General features: G+C 43.9%; 79 pseudogenes; all 79 read left to right on the plus strand.

The window, feature by feature from the left end:
- The first annotated feature begins 211 nt into the window (after positions 1 to 211).
- On the plus strand, positions 212 to 331 carry LOC146726839 (5S ribosomal RNA; annotated as a pseudogene).
- A 312-nt stretch (positions 332 to 643) lies between these two features.
- Positions 644 to 762, plus strand: LOC146726840 (5S ribosomal RNA; annotated as a pseudogene).
- Positions 763 to 858: 96 nt separating this feature from the next.
- LOC146726841 (5S ribosomal RNA) lies at positions 859 to 978 on the plus strand (annotated as a pseudogene).
- A 96-nt stretch (positions 979 to 1,074) lies between these two features.
- LOC146726842 (5S ribosomal RNA) lies at positions 1,075 to 1,194 on the plus strand (annotated as a pseudogene).
- A 644-nt stretch (positions 1,195 to 1,838) lies between these two features.
- LOC146726843 (5S ribosomal RNA) lies at positions 1,839 to 1,958 on the plus strand (annotated as a pseudogene).
- Positions 1,959 to 2,272: 314 nt separating this feature from the next.
- LOC146726844 (5S ribosomal RNA) lies at positions 2,273 to 2,392 on the plus strand (annotated as a pseudogene).
- A 213-nt stretch (positions 2,393 to 2,605) lies between these two features.
- LOC146726845 (5S ribosomal RNA) lies at positions 2,606 to 2,725 on the plus strand (annotated as a pseudogene).
- A 96-nt stretch (positions 2,726 to 2,821) lies between these two features.
- Positions 2,822 to 2,941, plus strand: LOC146726846 (5S ribosomal RNA; annotated as a pseudogene).
- A 96-nt stretch (positions 2,942 to 3,037) lies between these two features.
- On the plus strand, positions 3,038 to 3,157 carry LOC146726847 (5S ribosomal RNA; annotated as a pseudogene).
- Positions 3,158 to 3,585: 428 nt separating this feature from the next.
- On the plus strand, positions 3,586 to 3,705 carry LOC146726848 (5S ribosomal RNA; annotated as a pseudogene).
- A 96-nt stretch (positions 3,706 to 3,801) lies between these two features.
- Positions 3,802 to 3,921, plus strand: LOC146726849 (5S ribosomal RNA; annotated as a pseudogene).
- Positions 3,922 to 4,017: 96 nt separating this feature from the next.
- LOC146726850 (5S ribosomal RNA) lies at positions 4,018 to 4,137 on the plus strand (annotated as a pseudogene).
- Positions 4,138 to 4,233: 96 nt separating this feature from the next.
- Positions 4,234 to 4,353, plus strand: LOC146726851 (5S ribosomal RNA; annotated as a pseudogene).
- Positions 4,354 to 4,566: 213 nt separating this feature from the next.
- LOC146726852 (5S ribosomal RNA) lies at positions 4,567 to 4,686 on the plus strand (annotated as a pseudogene).
- Positions 4,687 to 4,782: 96 nt separating this feature from the next.
- On the plus strand, positions 4,783 to 4,902 carry LOC146726853 (5S ribosomal RNA; annotated as a pseudogene).
- A 312-nt stretch (positions 4,903 to 5,214) lies between these two features.
- Positions 5,215 to 5,333, plus strand: LOC146726854 (5S ribosomal RNA; annotated as a pseudogene).
- A 96-nt stretch (positions 5,334 to 5,429) lies between these two features.
- LOC146726855 (5S ribosomal RNA) lies at positions 5,430 to 5,549 on the plus strand (annotated as a pseudogene).
- A 96-nt stretch (positions 5,550 to 5,645) lies between these two features.
- Positions 5,646 to 5,765, plus strand: LOC146726856 (5S ribosomal RNA; annotated as a pseudogene).
- Positions 5,766 to 5,861: 96 nt separating this feature from the next.
- LOC146726857 (5S ribosomal RNA) lies at positions 5,862 to 5,980 on the plus strand (annotated as a pseudogene).
- Positions 5,981 to 6,409: 429 nt separating this feature from the next.
- Positions 6,410 to 6,529, plus strand: LOC146726858 (5S ribosomal RNA; annotated as a pseudogene).
- Positions 6,530 to 6,843: 314 nt separating this feature from the next.
- Positions 6,844 to 6,963, plus strand: LOC146726859 (5S ribosomal RNA; annotated as a pseudogene).
- A 213-nt stretch (positions 6,964 to 7,176) lies between these two features.
- LOC146726860 (5S ribosomal RNA) lies at positions 7,177 to 7,296 on the plus strand (annotated as a pseudogene).
- Positions 7,297 to 7,392: 96 nt separating this feature from the next.
- Positions 7,393 to 7,512, plus strand: LOC146726861 (5S ribosomal RNA; annotated as a pseudogene).
- A 96-nt stretch (positions 7,513 to 7,608) lies between these two features.
- Positions 7,609 to 7,728, plus strand: LOC146726862 (5S ribosomal RNA; annotated as a pseudogene).
- Positions 7,729 to 8,157: 429 nt separating this feature from the next.
- LOC146726863 (5S ribosomal RNA) lies at positions 8,158 to 8,277 on the plus strand (annotated as a pseudogene).
- Positions 8,278 to 8,373: 96 nt separating this feature from the next.
- Positions 8,374 to 8,493, plus strand: LOC146726864 (5S ribosomal RNA; annotated as a pseudogene).
- A 96-nt stretch (positions 8,494 to 8,589) lies between these two features.
- LOC146726865 (5S ribosomal RNA) lies at positions 8,590 to 8,709 on the plus strand (annotated as a pseudogene).
- A 96-nt stretch (positions 8,710 to 8,805) lies between these two features.
- LOC146726866 (5S ribosomal RNA) lies at positions 8,806 to 8,925 on the plus strand (annotated as a pseudogene).
- A 213-nt stretch (positions 8,926 to 9,138) lies between these two features.
- Positions 9,139 to 9,258, plus strand: LOC146726867 (5S ribosomal RNA; annotated as a pseudogene).
- Positions 9,259 to 9,354: 96 nt separating this feature from the next.
- On the plus strand, positions 9,355 to 9,474 carry LOC146726868 (5S ribosomal RNA; annotated as a pseudogene).
- Positions 9,475 to 9,570: 96 nt separating this feature from the next.
- LOC146726869 (5S ribosomal RNA) lies at positions 9,571 to 9,690 on the plus strand (annotated as a pseudogene).
- Positions 9,691 to 9,786: 96 nt separating this feature from the next.
- Positions 9,787 to 9,906, plus strand: LOC146726870 (5S ribosomal RNA; annotated as a pseudogene).
- Positions 9,907 to 10,119: 213 nt separating this feature from the next.
- LOC146726871 (5S ribosomal RNA) lies at positions 10,120 to 10,239 on the plus strand (annotated as a pseudogene).
- Positions 10,240 to 10,334: 95 nt separating this feature from the next.
- Positions 10,335 to 10,454, plus strand: LOC146726872 (5S ribosomal RNA; annotated as a pseudogene).
- A 96-nt stretch (positions 10,455 to 10,550) lies between these two features.
- On the plus strand, positions 10,551 to 10,670 carry LOC146726873 (5S ribosomal RNA; annotated as a pseudogene).
- A 97-nt stretch (positions 10,671 to 10,767) lies between these two features.
- On the plus strand, positions 10,768 to 10,887 carry LOC146726874 (5S ribosomal RNA; annotated as a pseudogene).
- A 214-nt stretch (positions 10,888 to 11,101) lies between these two features.
- LOC146726875 (5S ribosomal RNA) lies at positions 11,102 to 11,221 on the plus strand (annotated as a pseudogene).
- A 96-nt stretch (positions 11,222 to 11,317) lies between these two features.
- Positions 11,318 to 11,437, plus strand: LOC146726876 (5S ribosomal RNA; annotated as a pseudogene).
- Positions 11,438 to 11,533: 96 nt separating this feature from the next.
- LOC146726877 (5S ribosomal RNA) lies at positions 11,534 to 11,653 on the plus strand (annotated as a pseudogene).
- A 213-nt stretch (positions 11,654 to 11,866) lies between these two features.
- LOC146726878 (5S ribosomal RNA) lies at positions 11,867 to 11,986 on the plus strand (annotated as a pseudogene).
- A 96-nt stretch (positions 11,987 to 12,082) lies between these two features.
- Positions 12,083 to 12,202, plus strand: LOC146726879 (5S ribosomal RNA; annotated as a pseudogene).
- Positions 12,203 to 12,298: 96 nt separating this feature from the next.
- LOC146726880 (5S ribosomal RNA) lies at positions 12,299 to 12,418 on the plus strand (annotated as a pseudogene).
- Positions 12,419 to 12,848: 430 nt separating this feature from the next.
- LOC146726881 (5S ribosomal RNA) lies at positions 12,849 to 12,968 on the plus strand (annotated as a pseudogene).
- A 97-nt stretch (positions 12,969 to 13,065) lies between these two features.
- LOC146726882 (5S ribosomal RNA) lies at positions 13,066 to 13,185 on the plus strand (annotated as a pseudogene).
- Positions 13,186 to 13,281: 96 nt separating this feature from the next.
- LOC146726883 (5S ribosomal RNA) lies at positions 13,282 to 13,401 on the plus strand (annotated as a pseudogene).
- Positions 13,402 to 13,497: 96 nt separating this feature from the next.
- LOC146726884 (5S ribosomal RNA) lies at positions 13,498 to 13,617 on the plus strand (annotated as a pseudogene).
- A 214-nt stretch (positions 13,618 to 13,831) lies between these two features.
- Positions 13,832 to 13,951, plus strand: LOC146726885 (5S ribosomal RNA; annotated as a pseudogene).
- Positions 13,952 to 14,262: 311 nt separating this feature from the next.
- On the plus strand, positions 14,263 to 14,382 carry LOC146726886 (5S ribosomal RNA; annotated as a pseudogene).
- A 96-nt stretch (positions 14,383 to 14,478) lies between these two features.
- On the plus strand, positions 14,479 to 14,598 carry LOC146726887 (5S ribosomal RNA; annotated as a pseudogene).
- A 213-nt stretch (positions 14,599 to 14,811) lies between these two features.
- LOC146726888 (5S ribosomal RNA) lies at positions 14,812 to 14,931 on the plus strand (annotated as a pseudogene).
- A 96-nt stretch (positions 14,932 to 15,027) lies between these two features.
- Positions 15,028 to 15,147, plus strand: LOC146726889 (5S ribosomal RNA; annotated as a pseudogene).
- Positions 15,148 to 15,243: 96 nt separating this feature from the next.
- On the plus strand, positions 15,244 to 15,363 carry LOC146726890 (5S ribosomal RNA; annotated as a pseudogene).
- Positions 15,364 to 15,460: 97 nt separating this feature from the next.
- Positions 15,461 to 15,580, plus strand: LOC146726891 (5S ribosomal RNA; annotated as a pseudogene).
- A 96-nt stretch (positions 15,581 to 15,676) lies between these two features.
- On the plus strand, positions 15,677 to 15,796 carry LOC146726892 (5S ribosomal RNA; annotated as a pseudogene).
- A 546-nt stretch (positions 15,797 to 16,342) lies between these two features.
- On the plus strand, positions 16,343 to 16,462 carry LOC146726893 (5S ribosomal RNA; annotated as a pseudogene).
- A 313-nt stretch (positions 16,463 to 16,775) lies between these two features.
- Positions 16,776 to 16,895, plus strand: LOC146726894 (5S ribosomal RNA; annotated as a pseudogene).
- A 431-nt stretch (positions 16,896 to 17,326) lies between these two features.
- Positions 17,327 to 17,446, plus strand: LOC146726895 (5S ribosomal RNA; annotated as a pseudogene).
- A 527-nt stretch (positions 17,447 to 17,973) lies between these two features.
- On the plus strand, positions 17,974 to 18,093 carry LOC146726896 (5S ribosomal RNA; annotated as a pseudogene).
- A 96-nt stretch (positions 18,094 to 18,189) lies between these two features.
- On the plus strand, positions 18,190 to 18,309 carry LOC146726897 (5S ribosomal RNA; annotated as a pseudogene).
- Positions 18,310 to 18,405: 96 nt separating this feature from the next.
- Positions 18,406 to 18,525, plus strand: LOC146726898 (5S ribosomal RNA; annotated as a pseudogene).
- A 213-nt stretch (positions 18,526 to 18,738) lies between these two features.
- On the plus strand, positions 18,739 to 18,858 carry LOC146726899 (5S ribosomal RNA; annotated as a pseudogene).
- A 96-nt stretch (positions 18,859 to 18,954) lies between these two features.
- LOC146726900 (5S ribosomal RNA) lies at positions 18,955 to 19,074 on the plus strand (annotated as a pseudogene).
- A 96-nt stretch (positions 19,075 to 19,170) lies between these two features.
- LOC146726901 (5S ribosomal RNA) lies at positions 19,171 to 19,290 on the plus strand (annotated as a pseudogene).
- A 97-nt stretch (positions 19,291 to 19,387) lies between these two features.
- LOC146726902 (5S ribosomal RNA) lies at positions 19,388 to 19,507 on the plus strand (annotated as a pseudogene).
- Positions 19,508 to 19,721: 214 nt separating this feature from the next.
- On the plus strand, positions 19,722 to 19,841 carry LOC146726903 (5S ribosomal RNA; annotated as a pseudogene).
- A 97-nt stretch (positions 19,842 to 19,938) lies between these two features.
- Positions 19,939 to 20,058, plus strand: LOC146726904 (5S ribosomal RNA; annotated as a pseudogene).
- Positions 20,059 to 20,154: 96 nt separating this feature from the next.
- Positions 20,155 to 20,274, plus strand: LOC146726905 (5S ribosomal RNA; annotated as a pseudogene).
- Positions 20,275 to 20,370: 96 nt separating this feature from the next.
- LOC146726906 (5S ribosomal RNA) lies at positions 20,371 to 20,490 on the plus strand (annotated as a pseudogene).
- Positions 20,491 to 20,704: 214 nt separating this feature from the next.
- On the plus strand, positions 20,705 to 20,824 carry LOC146726907 (5S ribosomal RNA; annotated as a pseudogene).
- Positions 20,825 to 21,135: 311 nt separating this feature from the next.
- Positions 21,136 to 21,255, plus strand: LOC146726908 (5S ribosomal RNA; annotated as a pseudogene).
- Positions 21,256 to 21,351: 96 nt separating this feature from the next.
- Positions 21,352 to 21,471, plus strand: LOC146726909 (5S ribosomal RNA; annotated as a pseudogene).
- A 96-nt stretch (positions 21,472 to 21,567) lies between these two features.
- Positions 21,568 to 21,687, plus strand: LOC146726910 (5S ribosomal RNA; annotated as a pseudogene).
- A 213-nt stretch (positions 21,688 to 21,900) lies between these two features.
- LOC146726911 (5S ribosomal RNA) lies at positions 21,901 to 22,020 on the plus strand (annotated as a pseudogene).
- Positions 22,021 to 22,116: 96 nt separating this feature from the next.
- LOC146726912 (5S ribosomal RNA) lies at positions 22,117 to 22,236 on the plus strand (annotated as a pseudogene).
- Positions 22,237 to 22,332: 96 nt separating this feature from the next.
- LOC146726913 (5S ribosomal RNA) lies at positions 22,333 to 22,452 on the plus strand (annotated as a pseudogene).
- Positions 22,453 to 22,549: 97 nt separating this feature from the next.
- Positions 22,550 to 22,669, plus strand: LOC146726914 (5S ribosomal RNA; annotated as a pseudogene).
- A 761-nt stretch (positions 22,670 to 23,430) lies between these two features.
- On the plus strand, positions 23,431 to 23,550 carry LOC146726915 (5S ribosomal RNA; annotated as a pseudogene).
- A 214-nt stretch (positions 23,551 to 23,764) lies between these two features.
- Positions 23,765 to 23,884, plus strand: LOC146726916 (5S ribosomal RNA; annotated as a pseudogene).
- Positions 23,885 to 24,196: 312 nt separating this feature from the next.
- On the plus strand, positions 24,197 to 24,315 carry LOC146726917 (5S ribosomal RNA; annotated as a pseudogene).
- The last annotated feature ends 9 nt before the right edge of the window (positions 24,316 to 24,324 follow it).

Genomic DNA, 24,324 nt, shown 5'->3' on the forward strand with positions numbered 1-24,324 from the left:
GATCATTTTCATTGCAGAATACACTAGTTCTCGTCCGATCACTGAAGTTAAGCTGCATCGGGCGTGGTTAGTACTTGCATGGGAGACTGGTTGGGAATACCACGTGCATTAGGCTCATCAACATTTTTATTCCACCGTACATACTAACTTTTTCCAGGGATTTTTTGCATGGCAGAAGTATTAAATTACATCCAATTCCGACGAATATCCAGCCTACTGTCAAACCATTGCAGAACACGCCAGTTCTTGTCCGATCACTTAAGTTAAGCTTCATCGGGCGTGGTTAGTACTTGCATGGGAGACTGGCTGGGAATACCACGTGCAGTAGGCTCATCAACATTTTTATTCCATATTACATACTAACTTTTTCCTATGATTTTTTTGCCTAGCCGTATCATTAAATGACATCCAATTCCGACGAATATTCAGCCTACTGCCAAACCAATGCAGAATACACCAGTTCTCGTCTGATCACTGAAGTTAATCTGCATCGGCCATGGTAAGTAATTGCATGTGAGACCGGCTGGGAATACCAGCTGCAGTAGGATTATCAACATTTTTATTCCACCGTAATACTAACTTTTTCCCGGGATTTGTTGCCTAGCCGTGGCATTAAATGACATCCAATTCCGACGAATATTCAGCCTACTGCCAAACCATTGCAGAAAACACCAGTTCTCCTCCGATCACTGAAGTTAAGTCCACTGGACGTGGTTAGTACTTGCATGGGAGACTGGCTGGGAATACCACGTGCAGTAGGCTCATCAACATTTTTATTCCACATTACATACTAAATTTTTCCCATGATTTTTTGCCTAGACGAAGCATTAAATGACATACAATTCGGACGAACATTCAGCCTACTGCCAAACCATTGCAGAATGCACCAGTTCTCGTCCGATCACTGAAGTTAAGCTGCATCTGGCGTGGTTAGTACTTGCATGGGAGACCGTTTGGGAATACCATGTGCAGTAGGCTTATCAACATTTTTATTCCACCGTACATACCAAAATTTTCACGGGATTTTTTGCCTAGCCGAAGCGTTAAACGACGTGCAATTCTGATGAATATTCAGCCTACTGCCAAACCATTGCAGAACACACCAGTTCTCGTCCAATCACTGAAGTTAAGCTGCATTGGACGTGGTAAGTACTTGAATGGGAGACCGGCTAGGAATGCCACGTGCAGTAGGCTCATCAACATTTTTATTCCACATTACATTCTAACTTTTTCCCATAATTTTTTGCCTAGCCGTAGCATTAAATGACATCCAATTCCGGGGAATATTCAGCCTACTGCCAAACCATTGCAGAATACAAAAGTTCTCGTCGTTCACTGAAGTTAAGCTGCATCGCTCGTGGTTAGTACTTGCGTGGGAGACCGGCTGCGAATAACACGTGCAGTAGGCTGATGAACATTTTTATTGCAGAATACACCAGTTCTCGTCTGATCACTGAAGTTAAGCTGCATCGGGCGTGGTTAGTACTTGCATGGGAGACCGGCTGGGAATACCATGAGCAGTAGGCTTTTCAACATTTTTATTCCACCGTACATACCAACTTTTTCCCGGGATTTTTTGCCTTACCGAAGCGTTAAACGACATGCAATTCCGACGAATATTCAGCCTACTGCAAAACCAATGCAGAATACACCACTTCTCGTCCGATCACTGAAGTTAATCTGCATCGGCCATGGTTAGTAATTGCATGTGAGACCGGCTGTGAATACCACCTGCAGTAGGCTTATAAACATTTTTATTCCACCGAAATACTAACTTTTTCCCGGGATTTGTTGCCTAGCCGTAGCATTAAATGACATCCAATTCCGACGAATATTTTGCCTACTGCCAAACCATTGCAGAAAACTCCAGTTCTCCTCCGATCACTGAAGTTAAGCTGCATTGGGCGTGGTTAGTACTAGCATGGGAGACCGGCTGGGAATACCACGTGCAGTAGGCTCATCAACATTTTTATTCCACATTACATACTAACTTTTTCCTATGATTTTTTGCCTAGCCGTAGCATTAAATGACATCCAATTCCGACGAATATTCAGCCTACTGCATAACCATTGCAGAATACATTATTTCTCGTCTGATCACTGAAGTTAACCACTGCATCGGGCGTGGTTAGTACTAGCATGGGAGACCGGCTGGGAATACCACGTGCAGTAGGCTCATCAACATTTTTATTCCACATTACATACTAACTTTTTCCTATGATTTTTTGCCTAGCCGTAGCATTAAATGACATACAATTCCGACGAATATTCAGCCTACTGCCAAACCAATGCAGAATACATCAGTTCTCGTCCGATCACTGAAGTTAAGCTGCATCGGGCATGGTTAGTACTTGCATGGGAGACCGGCTGGGAATACCACGTGCAGAAGCTGATGAAAATTTGTATTGCAGAATACACCAGTTCTCGTCCGATCACTGAAGTTAAGCTGCATCGGGCGTGGTTAGTACTTGCATGGGAGACAGGCTGGGAATACCACGTGCATTAGGCTCATCAACATTTTTATTCCACCGTACATACTATCTTTTTCCCGTGATTTTCTGCCTAGCCGAAGCATTAATTGAAATCCAATTCCGACAAATATTCAGCCTACTGCCAAACCATTGCAGAATACACCAGTTCTCGTCCGATCACTGAAGTTAAGCTGCATCGGGCGTGGTTAGTACTTGCATGGGAGACGGGCTGGGAATACCACGTGCAGTAGGCTGATGAACATTTTTATTCCACCGTACATACTAACATTTTCCCGGGATTTTTTGCCTAGCCGAAGTATTAAATTACATCCAATTCCGACGAATATTCAGCCTACTGCCAAACCATTGCAGAATAAACCAGTTCTCATCCGATCACTCAAGTTAAGCTGCATCGGGCGTGGTTAGTACTAGCATGGGAGACCGGCTGGGAATACCATGTGCAGTAGGCTTATCAAAATTTTTATTCCACCATACATACTATCTTTTTCCCTTGATTTTTTGCCTAGCCGAAACATTAATTGAAATCCAATTCCTACGAATATTCAGCCTACTGCCAAACCATTGCAGGATACACCAGTTCTCGTCCGATCACTGAAGTTAAGCTGCATCGGGCGTTGTTAGTACTTGCATGGGAGACTGGCTGGGAATACCACGTGCAGTAGGCTCATCAACATTTTTATTCCACATTACATACTAACTTTTTCCTATGATTTTTTGCCTAGCCGTAGCATTAAATGACATACAATTCCAACGAATATTCAGCCTACTGCCAAACCAATGCAGAATACATCAGTTCTCGTCCAATCACTGAAGTTAAGCTGCATCGGCATGGTTAGTACTTGCATGGGAGACCGGCTGGGAATACCACGTGCAGAAGCTGATGAAAATTTGTATTGCAGAATACACCAGTTCTCGTCCGATCACTGAAGTTAAGCTGCATCGGGCGTGGTTAGTACTTGCATGGGAGACAGGCTGGGAATACCACGTGCATTAGGCTCATCAACATTTTTATTCCACCGTACATACTATCTTTTTCCCGTGATTTTCTGCCTAGCCGAAGCATTAATTGAAATCCAATTCCGACAAATATTCAGCCTACTGCCAAACCATTGCAGAATACACCAGTTCTCGTCCGATCACTGAAGTTAAGCTGCATCGAGCGTGGTTAGTACTTGCATGGGAGACGGGCTGGGAATACCACGTGCAGTAGGCTGATGAACATTTTTATTCCACCGTACATACTAACATTTTCCCGGGATTTTTTGCCTAGCCGAAGTATTAAATTACATCCAATTCCGACGAATATTCAGCCTACTGCCAAACCATTGCAGAATAAACCAGTTCTCGTCCGATCACTCAAGTTAAGCTGAATTGGGCGTGGTTAGTACTAGCATGGGAGACCGGCTGGGAATACCACGTGCAGTAGGCTTATCACCATTTTTATTCCACCATACATACTATCATTTTCCCTTGATTTTTTGCCTAGCCGAAACATTAATTGAAATCCAATTCCGACGAATATTCAGCCTACTGCCAAACCATTGCAGGATACACCAGTTCTCGTCCGATCACTGAAGTTAAGCTGCATCGGGCGTTGTTAGTACTTGCATGGGAGACTGGCTGGGAATACCACGTGCAGTAGGCTCATCAACATTTTTATTCCACATTACATACTAACTTTTTCCTATGATTGTTTGCCTAGCCGTAGCATTAAATGACATACAATTCCAACGAATATTCAGCCTACTGCCAAACCAATGCAGAATACATCAGTTCTCGTCCGATCACTGAAGTTAAGCTGCATCGGGCATGGTTAGTACTTGCATGGGAGACCGGCTGGGAATACCACGTGCAGAAGCTGATGAAAATTTGTATTGCAGAATACACCAGTTCTCGTCCGATCACTGAAGTTAAGCTGCATCGGGCGTGTTTAGTACTTGCATGGGAGACAGGCTGGGAATACCACGTGCATTAGGCTCATCAACATTTTTATTCCACCGTACATACTATCTTTTTCCCGTGATTTTCTGCCTAGCCGAAGCATTAATTGAAATCCAATTCCGACAAATATTCAGCCTACTGCCGAACCATTGCAGAATACACCAGTTCTCGTCCGATCACTGAAGTTAAGCTGCATCGGGCGTGGTTAGTACTTGCATGGGAGACGGGCTGGGAATACCACGTGCAGTAGGCTGATGAACATTTTTATTCCACCGTACATACTAACATTTTCCCGGGATTTTTTGCCTAGCCGAAGTATTAAATTACATCCAATTCCGACGAATATTCAGCCTACTGCCAAACCATTGCAGAATAAACCAGTTCTCGTCCGATCACTCAAGTTAAGCTGCATCGGGCGTGGTTAGTACTAGCACGGGAGACCGGCTGGGAATACCATGTGCAGTAGGCTTATCAACATTTTTATTCCATATTACATACTAACTTTTTCCTATGATTTTTTTGCCTAGCCGTATCATTAAATGACATCCAATTCCGACGAATATTCAGCCTACTGCCAAACCAATGCAGAATACACCAGTTCTCGTCTGATCACTGAAGTTAATCTGCATCGGCCATGGTAAGTAATTGCATGTGAGACCGGCTGGGAATACCAGCTGCAGTAGGATTATCAACATTTTTATTCCACCGTAATACTAACTTTTTCCCGGGATTTGTTGCCTAGCCGTGGCATTAAATGACATCCAATTCCGACGAATATTCAGCCTACTGCCAAACCATTGCAGAAAACACCAGTTCTCCTCCGATCACTGAAGTTAAGTCCACTGGACGTGGTTAGTACTTGCATGGGAGACTGGCTGGGAATACCACGTGCAGTAGGCTCATCAACATTTTTATTCCACATTACATACTAAATTTTTCCCATGATTTTTTGCCTAGACGAAGCATTAAATGACATACAATTCGGACGAACATTCAGCCTACTGCCAAACCATTGCAGAATGCACCAGTTCTCGTCCGATCACTGAAGTTAAGCTGCATCTGGCGTGGTTAGTACTTGCATGGGAGACCGTTTGGGAATACCATGTGCAGTAGGCTTATCAACATTTTTATTCCACCGTACATACCAAAATTTTCACGGGATTTTTTGCCTAGCCGAAGCGTTAAACGACGTGCAATTCTGACGAATATTCAGCCTACTGCCAAACCATTGCAGAACACACCAGTTCTCGTCCAATCACTGAAGTTAAGCTGCATTGGACGTGGTAAGTACTTGAATGGGAGACCGGCTAGGAATGCCACGTGCAGTAGGCTCATCAACATTTTTATTCCACATTACATTCTAACTTTTTCCCATAATTTTTTGCCTAGCCGTAGCATTAAATGACATCCAATTCCGGGGAATATTCAGCCTACTGCCAAACCATTGCAGAATACACCAGTTCTCGTCGTTCACTGAAGTTAAGCTGCATCGCTCGTGGTTAGTACTTGCGTGGGAGACCGGCTGCGAATAACACGTGCAGTAGGCTGATGAACATTTTTATTGCAGAATACACCAGTTCTCGTCTGATCACTGAAGTTAAGCTGCATCGGGCGTGGTTAGTACTTGCATGGGAGACCGGCTGGGAATACCATGAGCAGTAGGCTTTTCAACATTTTTATTCCACCGTACATACCAACTTTTTCCCGGGATTTTTTGCCTTACCAAAGCGTTAAACGACATGCAATTCCGACGAATATTCAGCCTACTGCAAAACCAATGCAGAATACACCACTTCTCGTCCGATCACTGAAGTTAATCTGCATCGGCCATGGTTAGTAATTGCATGTGAGACCGGCTGGGAATACCACCTGCAGTAGGCTTATAAACATTTTTATTCCACCGAAATACTAACTTTTTCCCGGGATTTGTTGCCTAGCCGTAGCATTAAATGACATCCAATTCCGACGAATATTTTGCCTACTGCCAAACCATTGCAGAAAACTCCAGTTCTCCTCCGATCACTGAAGTTAAGCTGCATTGGGCGTGGTTAGTACTAGCATGGGAGACCGGCTGGGAATACCACGTGCAGTAGGCTCATCAACATTTTTATTCCACATTACATACTAACTTTTTCCTATGATTTTTTGCCTAGCCGTAGCATTAAATGACATCCAATTCCGACGAATATTCAGCCTACTGCATAACCATTGCAGAATACATTATTTCTCGTCTGATCACTGAAGTTAACCACTGCATCGGGCGTGGTTAGTACTAGCATGGGAGACCGGCTGGGAATACCACGTGCAGTAGGCTCATCAACATTTTTATTCCACATTACATACTAACTTTTTCCTATGATTTTTTGCCTAGCCGTAGCATTAAATGACATACAATTCCGACGAATATTCAGCCTACTGCCAAACCAATGCAGAATACATCAGTTCTCGTCCGATCACTGAAGTTAAGCTGCATCGGGCATGGTTAGTACTTGCATGGGAGACCGGCTGGGAATACCACGTGCAGAAGCTGATGAAAATTTGTATTGCAGAATACACCAGTTCTCGTCCGATCACTGAAGTTAAGCTGCATCGGGCGTGGTTAGTACTTGCATGGGAGACAGGCTGGGAATACCACGTGCATTAGGCTCATCAACATTTTTATTCCACCGTACATACTATCTTTTTCCCGTGATTTTCTGCCTAGCCGAAGCATTAATTGAAATCCAATTCCGACAAATATTCAGCCTACTGCCAAACCATTGCAGAATACACCAGTTCTCGTCCGATCACTGAAGTTAAGCTGCATCGGGCGTGGTTAGTACTTGCATGGGAGACGGGCTGGGAATACCACGTGCAGTAGGCTGATGAACATTTTTATTCCACCGTACATACTAACATTTTCCCGGGATTTTTTGCCTAGCCGAAGTATTAAATTACATCCAATTCCGACGAATATTCAGCCTACTGCCAAACCATTGCAGAATAAACCAGTTCTCATCCGATCACTCAAGTTAAGCTGCATCGGGCGTGGTTAGTACTAGCATGGGAGACCGGCTGGGAATACCATGTGCAGTAGGCTTATCAAAATTTTTATTCCACCATACATACTATCTTTTTCCCTTGATTTTTTGCCTAGCCGAAACATTAATTGAAATCCAATTCCTACGAATATTCAGCCTACTGCCAAACCATTGCAGGATACACCAGTTCTCGTCCGATCACTGAAGTTAAGCTGCATCGGGCGTTGTTAGTACTTGCATGGGAGACTGGCTGGGAATACCACGTGCAGTAGGCTCATCAACATTTTTATTCCACATTACATACTAACTTTTTCCTATGATTTTTTGCCTAGCCGTAGCATTAAATGACATACAATTCCAACGAATATTCAGCCTACTGCCAAACCAATGCAGAATACATCAGTTCTCGTCCAATCACTGAAGTTAAGCTGCATCGGGCATGGTTAGTACTTGCATGGGAGACCGGCTGGGAATACCACGTGCAGAAGCTGATGAAAATTTGTATTGCAGAATACACCAGTTCTCGTCCGATCACTGAAGTTAAGCTGCATCAGGCGTGGTTAGTACTTGCATGGGAGACAGGCTGGGAATACCACGTGCATTAGGCTCATCAACATTTTTATTCCACCGTACATACTATCTTTTTCCCGTGATTTTCTGCCTAGCCGAAGCATTAATTGAAATCCAATTCCGACAAATATTCAGCCTACTGCCAAACCATTGCAGAATACACCAGTTCTCGTCCGATCACTGAAGTTAAGCTGCATCGGGCGTGGTTAGTACTTGCATGGGAGACGGGCTGGGAATACCACGTGCAGTAGGCTGATGAACATTTTTATTCCACCGTACATACTAACATTTTCCCGGGATTTTTTGCCTAGCCGAAGTATTAAATTACATCCAATTCCGACGAATATTCAGCCTACTGCCAAACCATTGCAGAATAAACCAGTTCTCGTCCGATCACTCAAGTTTAGCTGAATTGGGCGTGGTTAGTACTAGCATGGGAGACCGGCTGGGAATACCACGTGCAGTAGGCTTATCACCATTTTTATTCCACCATACATACTATCATTTTCCCTTGATTTTTTGCCTAGCCGAAACATTAATTGAAATCCAATTCCGACGAATATTCAGCCTACTGCCAAACCATTGCAGGATACACCAGTTCTCGTCCGATCACTGAAGTTAAGCTGCATCGGGAGTTGTTAGTACTTGCATGGGAGACTGGCTGGGAATACCACGTGCAGTAGGCTCATCAACATTTTTATTCCACATTACATACTAACTTTTTCCTATGATTGTTTGCCTAGCCGTAGCATTAAATGACATACAATTCCAACGAATATTCAGCCTACTGCCAAACCAATGCAGAATACATCAGTTCTCGTCCGATCACTGAAGTTAAGCTGCATCGGGCATGGTTAGTACTTGCATGGGAGACCGGCTGGGAATACCACGTGCAGAAGCTGATGAAAATTTGTATTGCAGAATACACCAGTTCTCGTCCGATCACTGAAGTTAAGCTGCATCGGGCGTGTTTAGTACTTGCATGGGAGACAGGCTGGGAATACCACGTGCATTAGGCTCATCAACATTTTTATTCCACGGTACATACTATCTTTTTCCCGTGATTTTCTGCCTAGCCGAAGCATTAATTGAAATCCAATTCCGACAAATATTCAGCCTACTGCCAAACCATTGCAGAATACACAAGTTCTCGTCCGATCACTGAAGTTAAGCTGCATCGGGCGTGGTTAGTACTTGCATGGGAGACGGGCTGGGAATACCACGTGCAGTAGGCTGATGAACATTTTTATTCCACCGTACATACTAACATTTTCCCGGGATTTTTTGCCTAGCCGAAGTATTAAATTACATCCAATTCCGACGAATATTCAGCCTACTGCCAAACCATTGCAGAATAAACCAGTTCTCGTCCGATCACTCAAGTTAAGCTGCATCGGGCGTGGTTAGTACTAGCACGGGAGACCGGCTGGGAATACCATGTGCAGTAGGCTTATCAACATTTTTATTCCACCATACATACTATCTTTTTCCCTTGATTTTTTGCCGAGTCGAAACATTAATTGAAATCCAATTTCGACGAATATTCAGCCTACTGCCAAACCATTGCAGGATACACCAGTTCTCGTACGATCACTGAAGTTAAGCTGCATCGGGCGTTGTTAGTACTTGCATGGGAGACTGGCTGGGAATACCACGTGCAGTAGGCTCATCAACATTTTTATTCCACATTACATACTAACTTTTTCCTATGATTTTTTGCCTAGCCGTAGCATTAAATGACATACTATTCCGACGAATATTCACCCTACTGCCAAACCAATGCAGAATACATCAGTTCTCGTCCGATCACTGAAGTTAAGCTGCATCGGGCATGGTTAGTACTTGCATGGGAGACCGGCTGGGAATACCACGTGCAGAAGCTGATGAAAATTTGTATTGCAGAATACACCAGTTCTCGTCCGATCACTGAAGTTAAGCTGCATCGGGCGTGGTTAGTACTTGCATGGGAGACAGGCTGGGAATACCACGTGCATTAGGCTCATCAACATTTTTATTCCACCGTACATACTATCTTTTTCCCGTGATTTTCTGCCTAGCCGAAGCATTAATTGAAATCCAATTCCGACAAATATTCAGCCTACTGCCAAACCATTGCAGAATACACCAGTTCTCGTCCGATCACTGAAGTTAAGCTGCATCGGGCGTGGTTAGTACTTGCATGGGAGACGGGCTGGGAATACCACGTGCAGTAGGCTGATGAACATTTTTATTCCACCGTACATACTAACATTTTCCCGGGATTTTTTGCCTACCGAAGTATTAAATTACATCCAATTCCGACGAATATTCAGCCTACTGCCAAACCATTGCAGAATAAACCAGTTCTCGTCCGATCACTCAAGTTAAACTGCATCGGGCGGGGTTAGTACTAGCATGGGAGACCGGCTGTGAATACCACGTGCAGTAGGCTTATCAACATTTTTATTCCACCATACATACTATCTTTTTCCCTTGATTTTTTGCCTAGCCGAAACATTAATTGAAATCCAATTCCGACGAATATTCAGCCTACTGCCAAACCATTGCAGGATACACCAGTTCTCGTCCGATCACTGAAGTTAAGCTGCATCGGGCGTGGTTAGTACTTGCATGGGAGACTGGCTGGGAATACCACGTGCAGTAGGCTCATCAACATTTTTATTCCACATTACATACTAACTTTTTCCTATGATTTTTTTGCCTAGCCGTAGCATTAAATGACATCCAATTCCAACGAATATTCAGCCTACTGCCAAACCAATGCAGAATACACCAGTTCTCGTCCGATCACTGAAGTTAATCTGCATCGGCCATGGTTAGTAATTGCATGTGAGACCGGCTGGGAATACCACGTGCAGTAGGCTGATGAACATTTTCATTGCAGAATACACTAGTTCTCGTCCGATCACTGAAGTTAAGCTGCATCGGGCGTGGTTAGTACTTGCATGGGAGACTGGTTGGGAATACCACGTGCAGTAGGCTGATGAACATTTTTATTCCACCGTACATACTAACATTTTCCCGGGATTTTTTGCCTAGCCGAAGTATTAAATTACATCCAATTCCGACGAATATTCAGCCTACTGCCAAACCATTGCAGAATAAACCAGTTCTCGTCCGATCACTCAAGTTAAGCTGCATCGGGCGTGGTTAGTACTTGCATGGGAGACCGGCTGGGAATACCACGTGCAGTAGGCTTATCAGCATTTTTATTCCACCATACATACTATCTTTTTCCCTTGATTTTTTGCCTAGCCGAAACATTAATTGAAATCCAATTCCGACGAATATTCAGCCTACTGCCAAACCATTGCAGGATACACCAGTTCTAGTCCGATCACTGAAGTTAAGCTGCATCGGGCGTGGTTATTACTTGCATGGGAGACTGGCTGGGAATACCATGTGCAGTAGGCTCATCAACATTTTTATTCCACATTACATACTAACTTTTTCCTATGGTTTTTTGCCTAGCCGTAGCATTAAATGACATACAATTCCGACGAATATTCAGCCTACTGCCAAACCAATGCAGAATACATCAGTTCTCGTCCGATCACTGAAGTTAAGCTGCATCGGGCATGGTTAGTACTTGCATGGGAGACCGGCTGGGAATACCACGTGCAGAAGCTGATGAAAATTTGTATTGCAGAATACACCAGTTCTCGTCCGATCACTGAAGTTAAGCTGAATCGGGCGTGGTTAGTACTTGCATGGGAGACAGGCTGGGAATACCACGTGCATTAGGCTCATCAACATTTTTATTCCACCGTACATACTATCTTTTTCCCGTGATTTTCTGCCTAGCCGAAGCATTAATTGAAATCCAATTCCGACAAATATTCAGCCTACTGCCAAACCATTGCAGAATACTCCAGTTCTCGTCCGATCACTGAAGTTAAGCTGCATCGGGCGTGGTTAGTACTTGCATGGGAGACGGGCTGGGAATACCACGTGCAGTATGCTGATGAACATTTTTATTCCACCGTTCATACTAACATTTTCCCGGGATTTTTTGCCTAGCCGAAGTATTAAATTACATCCAATTCCGACGAATATTCAGCCTACTGCCAAACCATTGCAGAATAAACCAGTTCTCGTCCGATCACTCAAGTTAAGCTGCATCGGGCGTGGTTAGTACTAGCATGGGAGACCGGCTGTGAATACCACGTGCAGTAGGCTTATCAACATTTTTATTCCACCATACATACTATCTTTTTCCCTTGATTTTTTGCCTAGCCGAAACATTAATTGAAATCCAATTCCGACGAATATTCAGCCTACTGCCAAACCATTGCAGGATACACCAGTTCTCGTCCGATCACTGAAGTTAAGCTGCATCGGGCGTGGTTAGTACTTGCATGGGAGACTGGCTGGGAATACCACGTGCAGTAGGCTCATCAACATTTTTATTCCACATTACATACTAACATTTTCCTATGATTTTTTTGCCTAGCCGTAGCATTAAATGACATCCAATTCCAACGAATATTCAGCCTACTGCCAAACCAATGCAGAATACACCAGTTCTCGTCCGATCACTGAAGTTAATCTGCATCGGCCATGGTTAGTAATTGCATGTGAGACCGGCGGGAATACCACGTGCAGTAGGCTGATGAACATTTTCATTGCAGAATACACTAGTTCTCGTCCGATCACTGAAGTTAAGCTGCATCGGGCGTGGTTAGTACTTGCATGGGAGACTGGTTGGGAATACCACGTGCATTAGGCTCATCAACATTTTTATTCCACCGTACATACTAATTTTTTCCAGGGATTTTTTGCATGGCAGAAGTATTAAATTACATCCAATTCCGACGAATATCCAGCCTACTGTCAAACCATTGCAGAACACGCCAGTTCTTGTCCGATCACTTAAGTTAAGCTTCATCGGGCGTGGTTAGTACTTGCATGGGAGACTGGCTGGGAATACCACGTGCAGTAGGCTCATCAAAATTTTTATTCCATATTACATACTAACTTTTTCCTATGATTTTTTTGCCTAGCCGTATCATTAAATGACATCCAATTCCGACGAATATTCAGCCTACTGCCAAAGCAATGCAGAATACACCAGTTCTCCTCCGATCACTGAAGTTAAGCTGCATCTGGCGTGGTTAGTACTTGCATGGGAGACCGTTTGGGAATACCATGTGCAGTAGGCTTATCAACATTTTTATTCCACCGTACATACCAAAATTTTCACGGGATTTTTTGCCTAGCCGAAGCGTTAAACGACATGCAATTCTGACGAATATTCAGCCTACTGCCAAACCATTGCAGAACACACCAGTTCTCGTCCAATCACTGAAGTTAAGCTGCATTGGACGTGGTAAATACTTGAATGGGAGACCGGCTAGGAATGCCACGTGCAGTAGGCTCATCAACATTTTTATTCCACATTACATTCTAACTTTTTCCCATAATTTTTTGCCTAGCCGTAGCATTAAATGACATCCAATTCCGGGGAATATTCATCCTACTGCCAAACCATTGCAGAATACACCAGTTCTCGTCCGTTCACTGAAGTTAAGCTGCATCGCTCGTGGTTAGTACTTGCATGGGAGACCGGCTGCGAATAACACGTGCAGTAGGCTGATGAACATTTTTATTGCAGAATACACCAGTTCTCGTCCGATCACTGAAGTTAAGCTGCATCGGGCGTGGTTAGTACTTGCATGGGAGACCGGCTGGGAATACCATGTGCAGTAGGCTTTTCAACATTTTTATTCCACCGTACATACCAACTTTTTCCCGGGATTTTTTGCCTTACCGAAGCGTTAAACGACATGCAATTCTGACGAATATTCAGCCTACTGTCAGACCATTGCAGAACACACCAGTTCTTGACCGATCACTGAAGTTAAGCTGCATCAGGCGTGGTTATTACTTGCATGGGAGACCGGCTGGGAATACCATGTGCAGTAGGCTCCTCAACATTTTTATTCCACATTACATACTAACTTTTTTCCATGATTTTTTGCCTATCCGTAGCATTAAATGACATCCAATTCCGACGAATATTCAGCCTACTGCAAAACCAATGCAGAATACACCACTTCTCGTCCGATCACTGAAGTTAATCTGCATCGGCCATGGTTAGTAATTGCATGTGAGACCGGCTGGGAATACCACCTGCAGTAGGCTTATAAACATTTTTATTCCACCGTAATACTAACTTTTTCCCGGGATTTGTTGCCTAGCCGTAGCATTAAATGACATCCAATTCCGACGAATATTCAGCCTACTGCCAAACCATTGCAGAAAACTCCAGTTCTCCTCCGATCACTGAAGTTAAGCTGCATCGGGCGTGGTTAGTACTAGCATGGGAGACCGGCTGGGAATACCACGTGCAGTAGGCTCATCAACATTTTTATTCCACATTACATACTAACTTTTTCCTATGATTTTTTGCCTAGCCGTAGCATTAAATGACATACAATTCCGACGAATATTCAGCCTACTGCCAAACCAATGCAGAATACATCAGTTCTCGTCCGATCACTGAAGTTAAGCTGCATCGGGCATGGTTAGTACGTGCATGGGAGACCGGCTGGGAATACCACGTGCAGAAGCTGATGAAAATTTGTATTGCAGAATACACCAGTTCTCGTCCGATCACTGAAGTTAAGCTGCATCCGGCGTGGTTAGTACTTGCATGGGAGACAGGCTGGGAATACCACGTGCATTAGGCTCATCAACATTTTTATTCCACCGTACATACTATCTTTTTCCCGTGATTTTCTGCCTAGCCGAAGCATTAATTGAAATCCAATTCCGACAAATATTCAGACTACTGCCAAACCATTGCAGAATACACCAGTTCTCGTCCGATCACTGAAGTTAAGCTGCATCGGGCGTGGTTAGAACTTGCATGGGAGACGGGCTGGGAATACCACGTGCAGTAGGCTGATGAACATTTTTATTCCACCGTACATACTAACATTTTCCCGGGATTTTTTGCCTAGCCGAAGTATTAAATTACATCCAATTCCGACGAATATTCAGCCTACTGCCAAACCATTGCAGAATAAACCAGTTCTCGTCCGATCACTCATGTTAAGCTGCATCGGGCGTGGTTAGTACTAGCATGGGAGACCGGCTGGGAATACCACGTGCAGTAGGCTTATCAACATTTTTATTCCACCATACATACTATCTTTTTCCCTTGATTTTTTGCCTAGCCGAAACATTAATTGAAATCCAATTCCGACGAATATTCAGCCTACTGCCAAACCATTGCAGGATACACCAGTTCTCGTCCGATCACTGAAGTTAAGCTGCATCGGGCGTGGTTAGTACTTGCATGGGAGACCGGCTGGGAATACAATGTGCAGTAGGCTTATCAACATTTTTATTCCACCGTACATACCAACTTTTTCCCCGCGATTTTTTGCCTTACCGAAGCGTTAAACGACATGCAATTCTGACGAATATTCAGCCTACTGTCAATCCATTGCAGAACACACCAGTTCTTGTCCGATCACTGAAGTTAAGCTGCATCGGGCGTCGTTAGTACTTGCATGGAAGACCGGCTGGGAATACCACGTGCAGTAGGCTCATCAACATTTTTATTCCACATTACATTCTAACTTTTTCCTATAACTTTTTGCCTAGCCGTAGCATTAAATGACATCCAATTCCGGCGAATATTCAGCCTACTGCCAAACCATTGCAGAATACACCAGTTCTCGTCCTATCACTGAAGTTAAGCTGCATCGGGCGTGGTTAGTACTTGCATGGGAGACTGGCTGGGAATACCACGTGCAGAAGCTGATGAAAATTTTTATTGCAGAATACACCAGATCTCGTCCGATCACTGAAGTTAAGCTGCATCGGGCGTGGTTAGTACTTGCATGGGAGACCGGCTGGGAATACCACGTGCATTATGCTCATCAACATTTTTATTCCACATTACATACTAACTTTTTCCTATGATGTTTTGCCTAGCCGTAGCATTAAATGACATACAATTCCGACTAATATTCAGCCTACTGCCAAACCAATACAGAATACATCAGTTCTCGTCCGATCACTGAAGTTAAGCTGCATCGGGCATGGTTAGTACTTGCATGGGAGACCGGCTGGTAATACCACGTGCAGAAGCTGATGAAAATTTTTATTGCAGAATACACCAGTTCTCGTCCGATCACTGAAGTTAAGCTGCATCGGGCGTGGTTAGTACTTGCATGGGAGACCGGCTGGGAATACCACGTGCATTAGGCTCATCAACATTTTTATTCCACCGTACATACTAACTTTTTCCCGGGATTTTTTGCCTAGCCGAAGTATTACAATACATCCAATTCCGACGAATATCCAGCATACTGCCAAACCATTGCAGGAAACACCAGTTCTCGTCCGATCACTGAAGTTAAGCTGCATCGGGCGTGGTTAGTACTTGCATGGGAGACCGGCTGGGAATACAATGTGCAGTAGGCTTATCAACATTTTTATTCCACCGTACATACCAACTTTTTTCCCGCGATTTTTTGCCTTACCGAAGCGTTAAACGACATGCAATTCTGACGAATATTCAGCCTACTGTCAATCCATTGCAGAACACACCAGTTCTTGTCCGATCAATGAAGTTAAGCTGCATCGGGCGTCGTTAGTACTTGCATGGGAGACTGGTTGAGAATACCACGTGCATTAGGCTCATCAGCATTTTTATTCCACCGTACATACTAACTTTTTCCCGGGATTTTTTGCCTATCAGAAGTATTAAATTGCATCCAATTCCGACGAATATCCAGCCTACTGTCAAACCATTGCAGAAGACGCCAGTTCTTGTCCGATCTCTGAAGTTAAGCTGCATCGGGCGTGGTTAGTACTTGCATGGGAGACTGGCTGGGAATACCACGTGCAGTAGGCTCATCAACATTTTTATTCCACATTACATATTAACTTTTTCCTATGATTTTTTTGCCTTGCCGTAGCATTAAATGACATCCAATTCCAACGAATATTCAGCCTACTGCCAAACCAATGCAGAATACACCAGTTCTCGTCCGATCACTGAAGTTATTCTGCATCGGCCATGGTTAGTAATTGCATGAGAGACCGGCTGGGAATACCACGTGCAGTAGGCTGATGAACATTTTTATTGCAGAATACACCAGTTCTCGTCCGATCACTGAAGTTAAGCTGCATCGGGCGTGGTTAGTACTTGCATGGGAGACTGGTTGGGAATACCACGTGCATTAGGCTCATCAACATTTTTATTCCACCGTACATACTAACTTTTTCCCGGGATTTTTTGCATGGCAGAAGTATTGAATTACATCCAATTCCGACGAATATCCAGCCTACTGTCAAACCATTGCAGAACACGCCAGTTCTTGTCCGATCACTGAAGTTAAGCTTCATCGGGCGTGGTTAGTACTTGCATGGGAGACTGGCTGGGAATGCCACGTGCAGTAGGCTCATCAACATTTTTATTCCATATTACATACTAACTTTTTCCTATGATTTTTTTGCCTAGCCGTATCATTAAATGACATCCAATTCCGACGAATATTCAGCCTACTGGCAAACCAATGCAGAATACACCAGTTCTCGTCCGATCACTGAAGTTAATCTGCATCGGCCATGGTTAGTAATTGAATGTGAGACCTGCTGGGAATACCACCTGCAGTAGGCTTATCAACATTTTTATTCCACCGTAATACTAACTTTTTCCCGGGATTTGTTGCCTAGCCGTAGCATTAAATGACATCCAATTCCGACGAATATTCAGCCTACTGCCAAACCATTGCAGAAAACACCAGTTCTCTTCCGATCACTGAAGTTAAGCCCACTGGACGTGGTTAGTACTTGCATGGGAGACAGGCTGGGAATACCACCTATAGTAGGCTGATGAACATTTTTATTCCACCGTACATACTAACATTTTCCCGGGATTTTTTGCCTAGCCGAAGTATTAAATTACATCCAATTCCGACGAATATTCAGCCTACTGCCAAACCATTGCAGAATAAACCAGTTCTCGTCCGATCACTCAAGTTAAGCTGCATCGGGCGTGGTTAGTACTAGCATGGGAGACCGGCTGGGAATACCACGTGCAGTAGGCTTATCAACATTTTTATTCCACCATACATACTATCTTTTTCCCTTGATTTTTTGCCTAGCCGAAACATTAATTGAAATCCAATTCCGACGAATATTCAGCCTACTGCCAAACCATTGCAGGATACACCAGTTCTCGTCCGATCACTGAAGTTAAGCTGCATCGGGCGTGGTTATTACTTGCATGGGAGACTGGCTGGGAATACCACGTGCAGTAGGCTCATCAACATTTTTATTCCACATTACATACTAACTTTTTCCTATGTTTTTTTGCCTAGCCGTAGCATTAAATGACATACAATTCCGACGAATATTCAGCCTACTGCCAAACCAATGCAGAATACATCAGTTCTCGTCCGATCACTGAAGTTAAGCTGCATCGGGCATGGTTAGTACTTGCATGGGAGACCGGCTGGGAATACCACGTGCAGAAGCTGATGAAAATTTGTATTGCAGAATACACCAGTTCTCGTCCGATCACTGAAGTTAAGCTGCATCGGGCGTGGTTAGTACTTGCATGGGAGACAGGCTGGGAATACCACGTGCATTAGGCTCATCAACATTTTTATTCCACCGTACATACTATCTTTTTCCCGTGATTTTCTGCCTAGCCGAAGCATTAATTGAAATCAAATTCCGACAAATATTCAGCCTACTGCCAAACCATTGCAGAATACTCCAGTTCTCGTCCGATCACTGAAGTTAAGCTGCATCGGGCGTGGTTAGTACTTGCATGGGAGACGGGCTGGGAATACCACGTGCAGTAGGCTGATGAACATTTTTATTCCACCGTTCATACTAACATTTTCCCGGGATTTTTTGCCTAGCCGAAGTATTAAATTACATCCAATTCCGACGAATATTCAGCCTACTGCCAAACCATTGCAGAATAAACCAGTTCTCGTCCGATCACTCAAGTTAAGCTGCATCGGGCGTGGTTAGTACTAGCATGGGAGACCGGCTGTGAATACCACGTGCAGTAGGCTTATCAACATTTTTATTCCACCATACATACTATCTTTTTCCCTTGATTTTTTGCCTAGCCGAAACATTAATTGAAATCCAATTCCGACGAATATTCAGCCTACTGCCAAACCATTGCAGGATACACCAGTTCTCGTCCGATCACTGAAGTTAAGCTGCATCGGGCGTGGTTAGTACTTGCATGGGAGACTGGCTGGGAATACCACGTGCAGTAGGCTCATCAACATTTTTATTCCACATTACATACTAACATTTTCCTATGATTTTTTTGCCTAGCCGTAGCATTAAATGACATCCAATTCCAACGAATATTCAGCCTACTGCCAAACCAATGCAGAATACACCAGTTCTCGTCCGATCACTGAAGTTAATCTGCATCGGCCATGGTTAGTAATTGCATGTGAGACCGGCTGGGAATACCACGTGCAGTAGGCTGATGAACATTTTCATTGCAGAATACACTAGTTCTCGTCCGATCACTGAAGTTAAGCTGCATCGGGCGTGGTTAGTACTTGCATGGGAGACTGGTTGGGAATACCACGTGCATTAGGCTCATCAACATTTTTATTCCACCGTACATACTAACTTTTTCCAGGGATTTTTTGCATGGCAGAAGTATTAAATTACATCCAATTCCGACGAATATCCAGCCTACTGTCAAACCATTGCAGAACACGCCAGTTCTTGTCCGATCACTTAAGTTAAGCTTCATCGGGCGTGGTTAGTACTTGCATGGGAGACTGGCTGGGAATACCACGTGCAGTAGGCTCATCAACATTTTTATTCCATATTACATACTAACTTTTTCCTATGATTTTTTTGCCTAGCCGTATCATTAAATGACATCCAATTCCGACGAATATTCAGCCTACTGCCAAAGCAATGCAGAATACACCAGTTCTCCTCCGATCACTGAAGTTAAGCTGCATCTGGCGTGGTTAGTACTTGCATGGGAGACCGTTTGGGAATACCATGTGCAGTAGGCTTATCAACATTTTTATTCCACCGTACATACCAAAATTTTCACGGGATTTTTTGCCTAGCCGAAGCGTTAAACGACATGCAATTCTGACGAATATTCAGCCTACTGCCAAACCATTGCAGAACACACCAGTTCTCGTCCAATCACTGAAGTTAAGCTGCATTGGACGTGCCAAATACTTGAATGGGAGACCGGCTAGGAATGCCACGTGCAGTAGGCTCATCAACATTTTTATTCCACATTACATTCTAACTTTTTCCCATAATTTTTTGCCTAGCCGTAGCATTAAATGACATCCAATTCCGGGGAATATTCATCCTACTGCCAAACCATTGCAGAATACACCAGTTCTCGTCCGTTCACTGAAGTTAAGCTGCATCGCTCGTGGTTAGTACTTGCATGGGAGACCGGCTGCGAATAACACGTGCAGTAGGCTGATGAACATTTTTATTGCAGAATACACCAGTTCTCGTCCGATCACTGAAGTTAAGCTGCATCGGGCGTGGTTAGTACTTGCATGGGAGACCGGCTGGGAATACCATGTGCAGTAGGCTTTTCAACATTTTTATTCCACCGTACATACCAACTTTTTCCCGGGATTTTTTGCCTTACCGAAGCGTTAAACGACATGCAATTCTGACGAATATTCAGCCTACTGTCAGACCATTGCAGAACACACCAGTTCTTGACCGATCACTGAAGTTAAGCTGCATCAGGCGTGGTTATTACTTGCATGGGAGACCGGCTGGGAATACCATGTGCAGTAGGCTCCTCAACATTTTTATTCCACATTACATACTAACTTTTTTCCATGATTTTTTGCCTATCCGTAGCATTAAATGACATCCAATTCCGACGAATATTCAGCCTACTGCAAAACCAATGCAGAATACACCACTTCTCGTCCGATCACTGAAGTTAATCTGCATCGGCCATGGTTAGTAATTGCATGTGAGACCGGCTGGGAATACCACCTGCAGTAGGCTTATAAACATTTTTATTCCACCGTAATACTAACTTTTTCCCGGGATTTGTTGCCTAGCCGTAGCATTAAATGACATCCAATTCCAACGAATATTCAGCCTACTGCCAAACCATTGCAGAAAACTCCAGTTCTCCTCCGATCACTGAAGTTAAGCTGCATCGGGCGTGGTTAGTACTCGCATGGGAGACTGGCTGGGAATACCACGTGCAGTAGGCTCATCAACATTTTTATTCCACATTACATACTAACTTTTTCCTATGATTTTTTGCCTAGCCGTAGCATTAAATGACATCCAATTCCGACGAATATTCAGCCTACTGCAAAACCATTGCAGAATACACCAGTTCTCGTCCGATCACTGAAGTTAAGCTGCATCGGGCGTGGTTAGTACTAGCATGGGAGACCGGCTGGGAATACCACGTGCAGTAGGCTCATCAACATTTTTATTCCACATTACATACTAACTTTTTCCTATGATTTTTTGCCTAGCCGTAGCATTAAATGACATACAATTCCGACGAATATTCAGCCTACTGCCAAACCAATGCAGAATACATCAGTTCTCGTCCGATCACTGAAGTTAAGCTGCATCGGGCATGGTTAGTACTTGCATGGGAGACCGGCTGGGAATACCACGTGCAGAAGCTGATGAAAATTTGTATTGCAGAATACACCAGTTCTCGTCCGATCACTGAAGTTAAGCTGCATCCGGCGTGGTTAGTACTTGCATGGGAGACAGGCTGGGAATACCACGTGCATTAGGCTCATCAACATTTTTATTCCACCGTACATACTATCTTTTTCCCGTGATTTTCTGCCTAGCCGAAGCATTAATTGAAATCCAATTCCGACAAATATTCAGACTACTGCCAAACCATTGCAGAATACACCAGTTCTCGTCCGATCACTGAAGTTAAGCTGCATCGGGCGTGGTTAGAACTTGCATGGGAGACGGGCTGGGAATACCACGTGCAGTAGGCTGATGAACATTTTTATTCCACCGTACATACTAACATTTTCCCGGGATTTTTTGCCTAGCCGAAGTATTAAATTACATCCAATTCCGACGAATATTCAGCCTACTGCCAAACCATTGCAGAATAAACCAGTTCTCGTCCGATCACTCAAGTTAAGCTGCATCGGGCGTGGTTAGTACTAGCATGGGAGACCGGCTGGGAATACCACGTGCAGTAGGCTTATCAACATTTTTATTCCACCATACATACTATCTTTTTCCCTTGATTATTTGCCTAGCCGAAACATTAATTGAAATCCAATTCCGACGAATATTCAGCCTACTGCCAAACCATTGCAGGATACACCAGTTCTCGTCCGATCACTGAAGTTAAGCTGCATCGGGCGTGGTTAGTACTTGCATGGGAGACCGGCTGGGAATACAATGTGCAGTAGGCTTATCAACATTTTTATTCCACCGTACATACCAACTTTTTCCCCGCGATTTTTTGCCTTACCGAAGCGTTAAACGACATGCAATTCTGACGAATATTCAGCCTACTGTCAATCCATTTCAGAACACACCAGTTCTTGTCCGATCACTGAAGTTAAGCTGCATCGGGCGTCGTTAGTACTTGCATGGAAGACCGGCTGGGAATACCACGTGCAGTAGGCTCATCAACATTTTTATTCCACATTACATTCTAACTTTTTCCTATAACTTTTTGCCTAGCCGTAGCATTAAATGACATCCAATTCCGGCGAATATTCAGCCTACTGCCAAACCATTGCAGAATACACCAGTTCTCGTCCTATCACTGAAGTTAAGCTGCATCGGCGTGGTTAGTACTTGCATGGGAGACTGGCTGGGAATACCACGTGCAGAAGCTGATGAAAATTTTTATTGCAGAATACACCAGATCTCGTCCGATCACTGAAGTTAAGCTGCATCGGGCGTGGTTAGTACTTGCATGGGAGACCGGCTGGGAATACCACGTGCATTATGCTCATCAACATTTTTATTCCACATTACATACTAACTTTTTCCTATGATGTTTTGCCTAGCCGTAGCATTAAATGACATACAATTCCGACTAATATTCAGCCTACTGCCAAACCAATACAGAATACATCAGTTCTCGTCCGATCACTGAAGTTAAGCTGCATCGGGGATGGTTAGTACTTGCATGGGAGACCGGCTGGTAATACCACGTGCAGAAGCTGATGAAAATTTTTATTGCAGAATACACCAGTTCTCGTCCGATCACTGAAGTTAAGCTGCATCGGGCGTGGTTAGTACTTGCATGGGAGACCGGCTGGGAATACCACGTGCATTAGGCTCATCAACATTTTTATTCCACCGTACATACTAACTTTTTCCCGGGATTTTTTGCCTAGCCGAAGTATTACAATACATCCAATTCCGACGAATATCCAGCATACTGCCAAACCAATGCAGAATACACCAGTTCTCGTCCGATCACTGAAGTTAATCTGCATCGGCCATGGTTAGTAATTGCATGAGAGACCGGCTGGGAATACCACGTGCAGTAGGCTGATGAACATTTTTATTGCAGAATACACCAGTTCTCGTCCGATCACTGAAGTTAAGCTGCATCGGGCGTGGTTAGTACTTGCATGGGAGACTGGTTGGGAATACCACGTGCATTAGGCTCATCAACATTTTTATTCCACCGTACATACTAACTTTTTCCCGGGATTTTTTGCATGGCAGAAGTATTGAATTACATCCAATTCCGACGAATATCCAGCCTACTGTCAAACCATTGCAGAACACGCCAGTTCTTGTCCGATCACTGAAGTTAAGCTTCATCGGGCGTGGTTAGTACTTGCATGGGAGACTGGCTGGGAATGCCACGTGCAGTAGGCTCATCAACATTTTTATTCCATATTACATACTAACTTTTTCCTATGATTTTTTTGCCTAGCCGTATCATTAAATGACATCCAATTCCGACGAATATTCAGCCTACTGGCAAACCAATGCAGAATACACCAGTTCTCGTCCGATCACTGAAGTTAATCTGCATCGGCCATGGTTAGTAATTGAATGTGAGACCGGCTGGGAATACCACCTGCAGTAGGCTTATCAACATTTTTATTCCACCGTAATACTAACTTTTTCCCGGGATTTGTTGCCTAGCCGTAGCATTAAATGACATCCAATTCCGACGAATATTCAGCCTACTGCCAAACCATTGCAGAAAACACCAGTTCTCTTCCGATCACTGAAGTTAAGCCCACTGGACGTGGTTAGTACTTGCATGGGAGACTGGCTGGGAATACCACGTGCAGTAGGCTCATCAACAT

The sequence above is a fragment of the Saccoglossus kowalevskii genome, unplaced genomic scaffold (assembly GCF_978046115.1).
Source record: "Saccoglossus kowalevskii unplaced genomic scaffold, keSacKowa6.1 SCAFFOLD_24, whole genome shotgun sequence".
In the NCBI taxonomy this organism is placed as follows: Eukaryota; Metazoa; Hemichordata; class Enteropneusta; family Harrimaniidae; genus Saccoglossus; species Saccoglossus kowalevskii.